General features: G+C 28.0%; 1 protein-coding gene and 2 long non-coding RNA genes across 12 annotated transcripts in view; all 3 read left to right on the forward strand.

Annotated features, from left to right (window-relative positions):
• LOC107993762 (ubiquitin-like protein 3) overlaps window positions 1-14,776 on the forward strand; it is a 71,743-nt gene that overhangs the window by 22,825 nt on the left and 34,142 nt on the right. The gene's annotated exons all lie outside the window — the stretch shown is intronic.
• LOC107993766 (uncharacterized) overlaps window positions 1-14,776 on the forward strand; it is a 46,613-nt gene that overhangs the window by 8,876 nt on the left and 22,961 nt on the right. For 4 of the 8 annotated variants that reach the window (XR_009830156.1, XR_009830158.1, XR_009830153.1 and 1 more), the window contains exons 2-3: window positions 7,958-9,066; window positions 10,860-14,715. This is a non-coding gene — a long non-coding RNA (uncharacterized LOC107993766). The remainder of the gene's footprint in view (window positions 1-7,957; window positions 9,067-10,859; window positions 14,716-14,776) is intronic. The other 4 variants (XR_009830157.1, XR_009830152.1, XR_009830155.1 and 1 more) reach the window with 4 other exon arrangements.
• On the forward strand, window positions 973-6,792 carry LOC133666253 (uncharacterized). The gene is made up of 2 exons (XR_009830160.1): window positions 973-4,901; window positions 4,961-6,792. It is a non-coding gene; the product is annotated as an uncharacterized LOC133666253 (long non-coding RNA).

Below are 14,776 nucleotides of genomic sequence, written 5' to 3' on the forward strand. Positions count from 1 at the left end.
TGGCATAACATCGGTGCAAACGTTTATTGCCACTAACGAAAAGGAAGAACTTTTAGAAACTTATCACTATTTAATTGAATTTTAATTATATTTACATTTGAATGAGAATTTTGATGAAATATAAAATATTGTTTTTATTTAGTTTTCATCTATTAAAGTAAAAATAAAATCATTATTATATTAATTTTATTATTCAGAAAATATAAAAAAATGATACATTGTATGTTCTATTTTCTATAAAAAAATTAGATTTGTTAAATCTAATATTCTATCAAACAATCGTATATTATTAATCTAATTCTTTATTTTGATTCATATGATATTTAATATTTTTAATTGTTTCATCATGTATTTTAATTTTCTTTTTAAATAATTATAATTATTGTCAAATAATTTTTGATAAATAATTTAAACATTCAACTTTTAAAAATTTTAAACCATTAGCGAATTGGATCGATAAATTGTATAACATATTCGAGAAGAAAATAAACGGAATAGATTAAAATATCTTCGTGTACATAAAACTTGGATCAAATTCAAATTCATTCACAAAATAATAAAACATTTTCTTTTGCCAAATAGTTAATACTTTCCTACAAAATTGTACCTTCAGAACAGCGAAAGATTGTTTTTCAAATCTTTATAGATATTATAATGTATTTTGTATCACATGAAACTATTAATTTTTTGTATAAATTCATTCACTCAGTGAATTCATTTTATAATTTCTACAATATATGAAAATATATTCTAAATTTGATCCATTTGTAAACTCACTATGGTAGATGATTTAAAATTTTGCCATGGTATTATATTTCTATGCTATTGGAAAAAGAGAATATCGAATGCAAAAAAAAGTTAATAGATTCCTTCTTTTTTAAATATACTTCCTTCTTTTTTAAATTACTCAATATATAGCGAATAAAATCCATATATTATTCAAAACAATATTAATTTTAATTCATTTAATTCATTTAATATATATTTATATTATCATGTTATATTTAAATGTGTTCGTTTAATATAGTATCTAGTTGTTATTTGAACAATCTATTAAAATATTAATTTTATATTAATTTTAAATCAGTTTTTACGATACGAATAAATCTTTTTTCTTCTCCTTTTTTTCTAGAAACTTTTCTTACATTCTAATTGTTTGTACAATAAAAAGATGGAAATCTTATCGATCGAAAGATGTGAAATTCGTGGTAGAAAGTAGGTTTATCCTTGCTATCGTACATTGTTAACGCAAACCTTATTACTAAACTCGGCACGGCTTCTAAACACCGGATGTTTCATGCAACATTTAAGAAATCTCGGTTACGAAATTAATTTGGTCGTGACTGGAAAAAATAATGCAGAATTCAAAATCGACAAATTGATAGTTTAAAAATTCAAATTCTTTTTCCGCTTTATATTCATTAAAGCATCGAAGTGTGAATTTTTTTTTACAATAAATTTAATTTAAAAAAAATTAAATTTTTTATAATTATTTTATAATAAAGATATATATCAGTTATAATTTTTGAATCCATAAACGACAAGAATAAATAAAGAATTAAATAACAAATTTATTTACTATATTTTATAAGAATTAAAAAGGTAATGATTAACAGCCACATTAAATTTCGTTCAATTATTCGCGTTTAAACTCGAATGGGTTAAAAAAGAAAGAAAGAAAGAAAGAAAGTACGAAAGAATAAAGCTAAAATAGATATAAAAATTATGTATTTCACTTTTCTTTCCAACGAGTTCCAACACTCACGGTTATCGTATCGAATAAGAAAAGTGAAAACGCTTCCTCTCTCACCGGGAATTGAAATGATTCGATATGAAAGTGGTTGAAACTGGATGGTATGTATTGTATTGTTGACGATCATCAAATCCATTCCAGGAATAACGATTCCCTCACTTTCACCCGTCATCGTTTCTTTCCATAATTCCCCGGGGATAATTAACGATCGTCAGAAAAGGGCTCCTATCGGATAAATTTTCTCTCTTTTTCTCTCCTTTTCTCTCCTTGGCTCAATCTCTGCTTAACAAGCTAATTAGTCGCGGATAATTATTAATTAAATAAATTCCATTCCATCGTGATTTATTCGTGAGATAACTTCATTTCTCTAGAAGAATTGATTTAATTGTTGAGAAACTATTAAATAGAATAAATTTGAAATATTCAATAATCAAAAAATTTAATTTAAATTTGATTTTTTTTATTTTGATATTTTTTTTTTTTTTTTTTATGTTTTGAAATAAAACATAGTGATTATTTAATTATAGTTTGATGGACAGTGAGATTTTGAAAATGTTTAAAAAATGTTCAATGGATCCGAATAATTATAATAAATTAATTTGTTAAAAGATGGTAAATTTTTATAATCATATTAGCGAAAATAATTATTTTAATGATTTAGATTTTATGATGTAAAATAATGATAAAATGATATCGGTAATATTTTTCATTATGAAGCTGTTTATATTTGCTAAACCTGGAAGAAAGTATATAGTTAGAGTCGAGATCAAGATGATTAAAATCAAAAATGTAATCAGCTGAGTTAATATCATTACTTTGCTATCTTCTAGCTATATTAGGATTATTATAACTTGTTTACAAATTCTATTAAACTTGTACTTCATTAACGATTTTAATACATAACTTTAGAAAAGTTAGCAACTTAATTTCTTAACAATAAGCGGGAAGATAAATTTTTTATTTAAATTTAAAATTTTGCTTTAAAATTTTGATAATTTAAACATCTAGTAAAAATCACTCAAAAATATTTTAAGAATTTATCTCAGTTTAGCACTTGGATGAATAAATAATTGAAAAAAATTTAGTTTTCTGAAAAACTAAAAAAATGATCTTGAGAATAAATATAAAAATAAAAAAAGAAATCACACATGGAAGATCATACAATAACTATAATATTATTTTATATTAATGTGGCGACAATGTCAGGAAATGTATTATATATCAGTAGTATTAATTACCGATGTTATCGATCCTTCAATTGTTTTTTAGCTAATACTTTATGACGCAATCTATATCGATGATTCAAGATACAATTATATATATCCGATTCCAAGAAAATAAAAAATTGAAACAAATAAAACGTTATTTCCATATTTTTCATATCCAAAAACGTATTTCCTGATGTACACCAAAAAAACAGTTATTTTTGTTTATTGTTTGCAATTTATTTCTCAATTTTTATTTTCATCATTATTAAAAAATGCATTCAAAAAAAAGCTATTTAACGAAATGAACGAAATAAACGCCTCGATTATAGAAGGTATATTTATTGATATCGATTTATCAATAAATTTCTTGTGAGAATGAAAATTTACTGCTACTAACAAGTAATGTTAAAACGCATTTAATCTATAAACCGAGAATTCATTTTATCAATCGTATTTTTATGATTTCTTTTTTCTTGTACCATTCTGAAATTAACCAATGATTCCACTTATCTCTATTACATTTTTAAAGACGGCGAAAATAAAAAAATCCATAAAGAATTAAAAGAAACGAAAAAAAATAGTTTACGATTACTTGGAATAATATTGCGATAAAACGTATTCTCACAGGCAAGTAGCCATGATTTAATATTGAACGAGTAATCGAAGCGAGGCAAGCTGCTTCTTCGATATATCGCTCGAATGTGACTCTCGATAGCGTGATGATATCGGAAATGGCGGATGTGAATGTGTCACGTTTCGAATATTCAATATTATTTTGTGTAAAAAAAAAAATTAAAAAAATGAAACGAAATAAAAGGAATAAATAGAAATTCGTATAAAGATGCGTATTGCATTTTTAAATAAGTGAATATTTCTAAATTAAAAATACCGATTAAAAATTAAAGGTTAGAAATTGAGGTTAGAAAAATTCGTTGCTAAATATGTAACTCATAATAGCGAAAATAGCACGAGGAAGTGATATTTGTGAATAAAATAAAGTGAGATAAAATTTTCCAATAATATGAACAATATAATTTTATAAAAATAAAAAAAATATAAAAAGATAAAATATATGTAATGATGACAAAGATGTAATTCAATATAAATAAAGTAAATATTTCTTAAGATGATAAATTGCAAAATATAATGAAGTAAGATAGAGATAGAAATCGAATGTAAATTTTGTTTCCAAATCTGTATATTTTTGCAAAAGGATACAATATAGAGAAACTAAGTCGCTATGCAAGAAGAAGAATCAAACGTAATCCGCTTTTAAAATGCAACGTAGATGCAAGAAACTAATTATGAGAGAAAATGAAAGTCATATTTCCAAATATAATTTTATCAGATAATTGTAAACGAAGACGCAATATGTGGAATTGAGGTTACCTTCCAAGAAACTGATTCACACAACGAAAAAATGAATCATCCAAGTATCGAGCCTAAAATATCTAATCTGAAAAGATTAGACGTGAACAATTTATAACTTCATTTTTAAATATTTATTATAGCAAATATCGAGCAGAAACACAATACAAATAACCAAAAATATCACGCATATAAAGAAGCGAAAGCAAATAGGAACCACATTTTTAGTTGTACAATATGCAACAATCGACAAATAAAATATAAAAGAAGAGAATAAAATCAAATTGCGCTTTTAAACATTCGAAATAAAATAACCAAGCAAAGAACGCAACACTTTCAAACGAATGTACCTCGCAAGAGAATAAATCAACTATAAACCACGTTTCCTATTATTCAAAGTACAAAAAAAAAAATTTAGGAATATGCGTCTCCAAAAAGCGAGTGTCTGCCGCATTTCCAAATAAAATTTATCGTGGTATCAACGTGTAAGGGAGTGATGCAAGGGAAATATGTGGAAAGACGTATAGCCGCGTTTCCACGCGGCTCTGAGGCAAGAATGTAAGAACGCAAAGGTAAACAAATCGATTTAATAGAGGGGATGAAAAAGGCGCGCAGTAATACGGACTTTTAGTTAGGTCTTATCGCATCGAAATCCACCGTTTCACTGGCATGACGACGGTGCTTTATCCAGCGGAAAGAGCTTCTAATATCACATGCCGTTTATCGATTTATCCCTGGGACGACACACCACCGACACGTATTGCGGATCGTACGTTTCCAGTAGCATTCGTGGCATTTCCTCCAACAGCATTGCCGCGAATCGATTTACATAAGAATTTCTGACTGTGTTCTGACGCTTTTCGAGAAAAAGAAGTGAAAGAGGAGAGAAGAAAAGAAAAGAAAGGAAATGGAGAGAAATAGAAGATGAAGAAGGAAGTAAATACTCATAGGAGGAGGAAGTAGGAGGGGAGACGATGGATGAAAAACGGAGGAGAATCGATAGTCTCTCGAGAAGGTGTCACTACGTATGGAGCATCAGATTTACCCACGTCACCGACTACTCAAGCATCCTGAAATAGCATACTTTTCTTCATCGATCAGTCTCGGTCGTCTGCACCAATCTAGTCGCTTGCAACCCCTCTCGAGGAGAGAAGACCGAGGGTCGAGGTTAACCAGTTCCTTACTCGCAGTTAAATTATTCGAGAAGACCAATCTATTTGGATGGTCTTGTTAAATTTCTTATTAAATGTGTTTGATAACGTTTTGTAAATTTTCAATTCGATTGATTTACATACATAGATATACTGATAATATTTCTTATGAAATTTGTAATCTTTTTGAAATTATAGAAAATAATAATTGTGTTAGATTTTTCTCTCTCAAGCAAAAAATTAGATTGAGTTTTTAAAGTTTAACGCGATAAAATTGTTGTCGTTTACATTTAATTTTTAAAAATGTTTCTTCCTAGTATATACACAAGTGGTTTGAATTAGATAACATAGTTATTTTGTTTTTTATAATGCATGTCTTCTTTATCAATTTTTTCGTGTAAACAAGAATATTCATTCAAAAATATCTTGAAAAAATTATTGAAAAATAAAAATTGCATTTTTCACAAATGTAAAGTCTATTTGAACAAGATAATATTTCGTTGGAAATACGATAGAAATATGAAGAAAGGGTTGATTTTAATGGGATAAGTGAAGGTTTGCAGTACATGGCGCACATTGAATTCTCCATCAAAAAGAACATGAAAGGAACTTGAAAGCGCATTTTAAAGTAAATAAACATGTGTTTGGATGACAGGTGTTCATTTTCAAACAAGTGTACAAGGGTGAAAGAGGTCATGAATTTATTTCTCTTTTCTTTATGCTATTCGTACGCAGGATGTTATATTTTTAACCAAGCCACGGTAAATATTTTAATATTCATTATACCGATAAATAATAAAAAATTGTAAATTTTTCTCTTTCATAAATTATATGCTATACATAAAAATATTAATTTCATTTTAAAACGATATCTTCACATTTGAAGAGATTCTTTTATTTTCCGAATTAAAAACTAAAATCGAGTTTCGTTTTTAAATTTAACATTCTGAATGTAGAATATTCAATATCATATCAAATATCAATATATTAAATGAATTTTATTAAATATTTTTCAATATTAATACAATTTAAATAACGAACGAATTTTTTAAATAAAAAAAAAAGAATTCACAAAAGAAGATTTATTGCGAAATATTTAATTGAGAGATCGAGATCATAAAAGTTAAATATTTTTTAAATTTTTTGTCAAAATTTTAATGACAAATGCTTTATGAATGTAATATACAATTATAAAGATACATAATACATTTTAAATATGTAATTATGTCTTTAAAGAAAATTCAAAAAATTATTGCATTCTATCACTTATTAAAATAAAAATTAAAAAAATCCACATTATTTAAATTTAAAACTAACGATGTACAATTTTTAAATTCCATCTTTTTTCCCATAAATCAGTACAATTGTATTACAAATAGTAATGTAGTAATATTTCGATGATAAACGTAATCGATCAAAATTATCAACATTCTGTGTAAATTTAATTAAATACTTGGAAAATGTTTGTGCAGACAATTAATCAGGTTAACAAATTCTTCCACACACAATTTGTAACGAAATTTATGATTAATCATAGAAATATCTGAATTCAAGAGATTCCAGATTTATAACTTGTGGAAAAGAAGGTCATGATTATTTTTAATTTAAATTATGAAAAATTTCATTCTAAAAATTTTATACATTGCTGTTAACTTGATTTTATTAGAAATATAAAAAGAAATTAAGGAATATTAATTTAAGAAAATGAAAGATGAGAATTAATATCCGTCTTTATTCCTATTTTCTCATATTCTGGCCACGAGTACAAGAAGAGAATACGCGAAATATGTTGGCTGTTGAACTGAATCGGAGAGTACGTGTTGGGTCGCCTATATTTAACATTGAAAGAACGCTGCTAGGAAGGGGATCGGATAGATCACGAATGCTATGGTGCATTATTGAGAATTCCTGCTCTAGGGATTCCACTACTATTCTCCGTTTCGTCGCTCGTGCTTTAATCCGATCGAGGAATCTCCTGATTTACATTTGCCAATTGCATTATCTCAAGACTGATTTATTTTTTTTAGTTGTATAAGTTAGATAAGAGTTAGATAAGATTAAGATAATTAGAATCAATTTCATCTATTTTAATTACCAGATAAGAAAAATATAAGAAGATTAGATTAAGGTAATAAAAGTTTACTTGAAATTCGATGAAGTAATATAACGATCAATTACAAATATCAGAATAGAAAAAAAAGATTGATAATATTTGAAATAATGTATTATTTTATTAATTATACAAATTATCTATTTTGAAAATCATATTCATTTCAATTATATTATTAACAAAAGTATTCTAAAAAAGATTTCGATGAACTATCAATATCTTCGGTTAAATGGATCGCGCCAAACACGTCCAAGTTTCAAGAGCATTAATTAAGGGACAAATTGATGCGATAAGATAAAAAAGGATTTTTCTCAGAAAAAGGGGGAAGAAAGACGATCGTCGCTATTTTTAAAAAAATTGCCCACAGGAACGAAAGCTCAAGGTTCGAAGAGGCGTTGAAAAGGGACGGTCGACGTCAAGTATACCGAGAAGCAATTAGGCCGCTCCCTAAGGACTGTACAAGAGGCAGCTAATCTCGAATCTCGACTTTTTTAAAAGACCGCGATCAGAAGAATTGACTTGGTTCAGACTTTCGACAAGCCACCAGAGATCTTTTGACGCTTTAATTGTACGTCATATATGTAATGAATTATTAACCTCGTAATGTGTCTGTATTAGCATTCATATGTTAATTAATTTAATTAATTAATTTAATTTACATAAATCATACCTTTATAATTTCATATAAATGACGTTTTACAATTTCTTACGAATAGTAAGAATTCATTCATTCACATCGAGGAGTAAGTAATTTATTAAAGAGATTAGATCCAAGACTTTATTGAAGTAGACAAAAATTAAATCTTTAAAAAAATAACAATATATTAACATATTTATAATCGATAATTTGATGTTAACAATGTAATTGAAATTCAATTTAGAATATCAAATTAAAGAATATCGAATTTAAGATGAGGTTAAGTAAATTATTGTATTTCTTGTATTTCTTTGTGTGTCACGAAGTTATAATAGTTTAAAAATATATAATTTTTTAATCAAAATTTAACGATCTTTTAATATTGATAAGGATTATATTACAATTTACTTCTACTTGAGAAAGTTGACGCAAGATGGTGCGTGATAATAATTATAATGAAGTTTCAGAAAGATGACGCTAGTGTAGCTGAAGTCAGCGAAATTTATATTCATGGCAGTACATTCCGTGCTGTGTTATTGACATTCGAGAAAAATACAGAACCACTATACACTATTTCCGAGCAAACCAACATATAATACGTTATATAAGCTCATTGGCAATACCCTTTCGACAGCATGATGTTGTTTCAAGGAGAGATAGAGCAGCTCTGTGTGTTTGCATCGTATGTCGCATAGTCGGGCAATGTTTCGGTGACATAACCTGAATGGTACAGTACATAGCCACATAACCAGTTTTAGAGGATGACGCTCTGTTTACCAATCATCTTAGAGAAGACATGGTTGTTCTGTTTGATTATAGTCCGATATCGTTCTCAAACAGTAAGTTTTTAAATAAATAATGTTAAATAAAGTGATAATTCTTCTTTTTTTTTTCATTTTTTTTATCCAACAATGTAGAATAGGCTGAGATTAATTTGACAATTTCGAACCTATGATAATTTGTAATTGAAATTTTGCTTGTTTAGGAAAAATAATTATCTCTCATTTTAATCTAAAACATAAAATCAATGATCATTTTTCACTATGATAGTTTTGTATAATTGTTATAAGGATTTAAATTGAAATGGAATTTCTTTGTTTATTTTTATCTTTACAATATTGTGTTTAACTTTGAAATAAAGTTAACTAAATATTTAAAAATATTAGATTTTTCGTAATTAATCTTTGTAAATTTTAATTCGTTTATATAAAGATATTTCTTATATAATTTGGTATTCGACAGTTGAAGAATATTTTTGTTTTCAGATATTATGACAAAACATTTCAGAAATGTATAAAATTGAATTGTACAAAATGAACAATTGTACTAATGAACTTCATTAAATCTTAGACAAAATGTATTTCATTCTTTTCTTTCATCTGTTTCTTATTTTACTATATGATTAAAAAATATATACATATTTTGTGACAATTCAAGCAATAATTTTAATTTAAATTTAAATTAAAAATTTAATTTTTTATTAATAGGATAATAATTTTAAAATATATGATATAAATATGAAATTTTTTCTTTCTCTGGCATAATTAATACATACATATAAGTTTTAAAACACATCATTTTATTTAATTCCAGAAAGAAAATATTAGAATAGATAAAATTAAGACAATTTTCATAGAAATAAGGATTAATTTTATCGTAGTTTAAATTTAGTTAGCAAAGAAAAGCTATTAAATGAATCCGTTTATCGAATATTGATTATTTATTTTTAAACAAGATAAATATCGATAATCTGTTTTATATTCAACATCTGTTAGACATTTGAACTTCGACAATATTTAATCTGACCTTCAATTATTATTCATGAACTGAATGGTCTTTCGATGTTAAGATGATAAGCCATGTATTCTTTCTTAACGAGATCCTACCAGGATTTTATTACTCTCTACTTTTCTGCGTCAGTTAAAATCTTATGGCAATTTTGAAATAATCCTTACTCTTAAATGATATTCATAAGAGAGAAAAAGTATAAATATATTTTTAATTTACATTTTTGATTTACATTTTCAACTTTTTTTTAATTTTTTTTATTTAATTTATCATGGATATAAATTAAATGAAATATAGATTAAAGAAATTTAATTGCTAATATTAATCAAAGATTGACATTTTTTTTTAAATACAAAGTTAATCAGAACTGGTAATCTAAATATAATCAAAAACTTTTAAATATCTTTTAAAAGTTATGGAGAAAAAAGTAGACTTCGAAGAATAAATTCCATTTTATACAATTCATAAACATTTTTACTTTTCATTGAAAACGAAGAAGAAAATTAACTTTTCTTGATTCAATATTCTACGAAAAAAAGAAAATAATGTAAATTCCGTATCGTGTTTAAAAACTTGAATCAAATTTCAAGTTTAAATCAATCGAGAAATAAATAGAAAAAAAAAAAAAATTAAACAGAAAAGAAAAAAAAAGTAAACTTTCAGTAAATTCGATATCAAAGATACAAATTGGTATAGACAATAATGTGATGTTCATTAAAAGTACAGTTTTTTTTTTTTTTTTTTGTAAAATTACCAATCGTCTTAACTTTCGTAAGAAAAATAATAAAAAATAATAATCTTTTTTTTTCCTGTTTCTTCTCTCCGCTCTTTCTCTTTAATCAAGAAGTGTCTCTAATGCAAGAGACAAGAAACCAGACAGGGAACTTATTTTGCACGGGCTTCCCCCGGAGAGAGGAATTCACCTTTTTAAGCCCCCAAAAAGATGCAAGACTCCGTACGAGCAGAAACCAATTTGAAGGCTCCATTTCGGAAGAGCACGCTTTTAGGTCAAGTGGACTCGGACACCGGAAGCTGAGCGGGTTATCTTCGTTATCTGGAGGGATAAGACGAAGATTAAGTCGATACATGTGGAACTTTACGATCGTATTTTGGAACTTAGGATTTTGGAACGAGTTTGTTTAATTATTTGAAAACTTTTGCCATTAATAATGTTATCAAAATCTTATCAATTATCAATATTATTTAATCGTATGCTTTTTAGGGTTCATTTTCATTCCAGATCTAGTATTTTTCTATTGTTAAAAAATTCTTTAAGTTTGAAAGATGAAGACTTGAAAGATGATTTCTCGTTTCATTTCAAACAAATTTAAAATCGAGATATTAATATTTGAAGATCATTAAGAGGAGCAACATCTGAATCACAGACAAGAAAATCTGAAATTATAACATGACTTAATAAATATTTTTTGAATATATAATTTTGAACAATACAATGGTAAGATAATTTATTTAAATTTGAAACATATTATATTTGCGAATTTCTACACGTCCATTATGAGTCTCTAATTATCTATGTACGATTGTTACATTCAGCATTAATTCAACGAATGTCTCGTATCATGCATAATCAATGACTACTTATATAAATTCCAACACGTACACATTTGAATCAGCAACTCGTTGAAACTTTTAATATTTAAAAGTTTAATATTTAAATATTATTTCGAAGAAGTCAAGGTTATGATTTAAACGTTGCGTTCATTAATTAAAGAATTTAATTTAAGAATTCTGTTAATAAAACATCATCATAAATTATTATAAATTAATGCACGTTATTAAAAAGAATTAATTATTTCTTTTTTTTAAATATATTTCTCTTAATTCCAAGTTTAATGTAATTACGAAGTTATGCAGTATTTTATTAGACGAATAGAATTTTTTAATGCAACATAATTTCAAGAATTGAAAACAATAGAATAAAATATATGTACAATACAATTTTCACATAATTTTTTGACCTGATTATCTTAATCTTACGAACTATGAACTCTGGTGTTGAATATTTTTCTCGCTAATCAAGGAAATTAAAACGCAAATATATATTTGCAAATTGTAATGTAAAGTTTCTCTATGTAAAGTTTCCACACAGGATTAATATTTCACGAAATTTTAACCGATGTTCGTGGATTAAATTTTCATTTATATCACCATCACGCGTTGGATACAGATAAAAATATTTATACCATGGAATAACCATGGATTATATTCTCCACCGCGTTGCATTTTTCAATGAAGATTAAACACGCTTATACAAAAGAAAAAGATGATGCAATACGTTTAAATTAATCCTTGCACAATTCACTTAAAAGAAATTAAAAAGATATTCAAATAAATATCACGATTTAAAAAAAAAGGATTAAATAATTTATTATAAATAATAAATCGATTTAATTTCTCATTATGCGCATAATGCGCATAAATATTAACAAATATTGATAATTTTAATATTTGAAATTAAGAAATATAAGTAATTTTTATCGTATTTCGTATGAATATCTACTACTATCGATCTTGACAAAACCAATGTTCCTATGATTACAACCTTAACTTCCGTCAAAAATGACGTCCATTGCTACGTCAATGTTGCCCGAACATTTGCGTGACCGTACGATATAATGAATAAAATATCGGTTAATCATCACGAAGACCTTTTATTTTCTCTATAATTCTGAGAATGAAATATTTAAGATTCGTCGATCGAAATAGAATATTACTATTTGAAATCGGGTAGAAAAATCGTCTGTTTAGTTGGTTTTTTGTCGATTAATACGACGTGGCGAATACACTAGCTTTTGACGCATCATCGACAATACGCGCCATTTCCATCTACCTATCCCGTACCGCGCTTCGTTTGTTGCCGGAAATTGAAATTTTCATGTCGGTCTGCGCCACGGATCCGAAATACTAATGGATCTGAAATAGCGAGAATAAAATGGTTGCGCGTCGGTGCCTTAATCAACGAGCTCCCCTATCGCTTTTTTTATTTTTTCTCCTTTCCTTTTTCTCTTTCTTCTATACTTTTTTTTATTTCTCTTTTCCTTTCTTTTCTCTCTCTCTCTCTCTCTCTCTCTCTCTCTCTCTCTCTCTCTCTCTCTCTCTCTCTCTCTCTCTCTCTCTCTCTCTCTCTCTCTCTCTCTCTCTCTCTGTGGTCTGTTCGGAAACGAACATGGCGGTGAAACGAAAGCACCGATATAAAACGCACAGTTAATTCTCGATTTCGGTGGTGAACCGTAATCCAACGGGGCGAGAGATCGAGCTTCATTTCCGGTTACGGGTCCGGGCAATCAGGAATCCGGCTAAACAAAGACCAGTCGGCAATTTGGCCGAGAAATCTTTCGGGTCGGTTGTGAACTAACCACGGATAACTCCATTACGAAGAGAGAAAACGAATGCCGTGTTGAGGTGGAATGGAATTTCACTTAGCTTCGAAATACGAAGCTGAAACGTGAAAGAGTTACATTAAGAATGTTTAGAAAAGAAAGTTAAAAGTGATCAAAAAGGAAAAGGTAGGAAGAGATAGGAAAAGGATAGGTTCGTAGATATATTGGTATAGGTTATGATAGAAGTTATCTCGATTTTGTTAATATCGCGAATGGCATTTCTAACGAGGAATTTCTAGCAGGGTTTCTCCTTACGACACGTTTCACTTGTCACACGTTCATCTTCTGTCAGTCAAAAGTATACAGTAATGTTGGAATATATGGTCATGAACTTGTTCGCTTATATAGTATTCCCTACCACTTCCTGATATTACTTGCACTTCAGCGCCATCTAAGATCTGCATCGACAATGATTTAATTATTATTTAATTATCAGAACAGGAAAAATATAATTCTTCTTTTATATTTCTTACGAGATTTCTTTATTACTATTATTACAAAATTACTTTAAATTACATGAGATACGATTATATTTTATTTAATTCTTTCTAATTATAAATAAATAATAAATTACTCTCCGTTTCACTCTCATCATTGGCGCATGCGCGGTAGAACGAGCCAGTGTTAATCTCGAGTATATTTAAACTTAAACTAACCTATTTTGTGACTTAACCGTATTATTTCCGCTAACTGTACGCAATTTCTTCGCGATCAATCACTGATCACCCACTCTTCGTTTAAAATAGGAAGGAAATTGATGCTGTGTTCACAGCTCCCCGATTTCTATTTACGAAGTTTATTCGACTCGATAAATGCCGATTTGCAATGACGACCGAGTATAGCCGACTTCAAAGTGGCCTAAAGTCACGGCCGCCTCTCGTTGATACGATTTTTTTCGATTCTGCCCCCCCAGTCAGCCTGCAAATATTTTGATTGGATCCGAACGAGCATCAACATTCCCGCGGGTGGTCCCCCATGCAAATTGTCTTCGTAAACGTTCTCCTCGAAATAACCGGTATGTTTTTCCCCAGTAATGAACATTCCAACCTCGGCTAAATGTCGTTGGGTTACTCGACAAAACTATAAAGGGAGGAAGTGAGAAAAAGTGACAAACAAGAGAGAATAACACAAGCTTGGATCCCATGCGGGGATATTCTGGTTACCTCCAGGAAAGCACATTGAAGTTCCATTTCTAATCCCGATGTAACAAACGGAATATAACCTCACTCCGCAAGTTTCAAAAACAGTACACGTTCTACAAACTAAAAGTTCAAAGTTTTCTACAGTTACTCTGTCGTTGTTTGTATTTTTCTTTAATGTATTATCAACCAACTCCATTTTCTACTGCATGAATTATGAT

The sequence above is a fragment of the Apis cerana genome, linkage group LG6, assembly GCF_029169275.1.
Source record: "Apis cerana isolate GH-2021 linkage group LG6, AcerK_1.0, whole genome shotgun sequence".
In the NCBI taxonomy this organism is placed as follows: Eukaryota; Metazoa; Arthropoda; class Insecta; order Hymenoptera; family Apidae; genus Apis; species Apis cerana.